At 37.3% G+C, this 483-nt stretch overlaps 1 protein-coding gene across 4 annotated transcripts in view; it reads right to left on the reverse strand.

Moving 5' to 3' along the window:
* SPIRE1 (spire type actin nucleation factor 1) overlaps window positions 1-483 on the reverse strand; it is a 182,592-nt gene that overhangs the window by 175,503 nt on the left and 6,606 nt on the right. The gene's annotated exons all lie outside the window — the stretch shown is intronic.

The following is a 483-nucleotide window of genomic DNA, read 5'->3' on the forward strand; positions in this document are numbered from 1 at the left end:
AAAAAAGAACCAATACACATTCAAGTGTCACCATAAACCTGTATGAGCCAGAGATGAAACCAAAGTGTAGTGGGCTGATTTAGCTAAAGACAAAATAGACTTTCAAAGTCATGCTCTGCATAAGCAGCAAACCCCACATACTCCTCAAAAACCATTAACGATTTTTTCATATAAGCCAATTTGGGTCAAAACTATATATATATATCCACAATCGTTTTAAGTCTAAGATACTAACTTTGATGTATTTCTTGGCTCATTATCAAGATTCTTGAACTCCCCTCAAAGCAGACCAAGTCTAGGTTAGATTTTCTAGGAGGTTCAAATATACAGAATTCCTCTTGAAATGTTCTGAGTAATTTAAAATCAGACTGCATGATAAATTCCTACCATATACACTTGAGCTCACCTATGCTATGGGGTGGAAAATTACATCTTCACCAAGGTCACGCCTAGTAGGAGCCATCCCCTGGCTATAGAATGCCG

This window comes from Tupaia chinensis, unplaced genomic scaffold (genome assembly GCF_000334495.1).
Source record: "Tupaia chinensis unplaced genomic scaffold, TupChi_1.0 Scaffold143584_1, whole genome shotgun sequence".
Taxonomy (NCBI): Eukaryota; Metazoa; Chordata; class Mammalia; order Scandentia; family Tupaiidae; genus Tupaia; species Tupaia belangeri.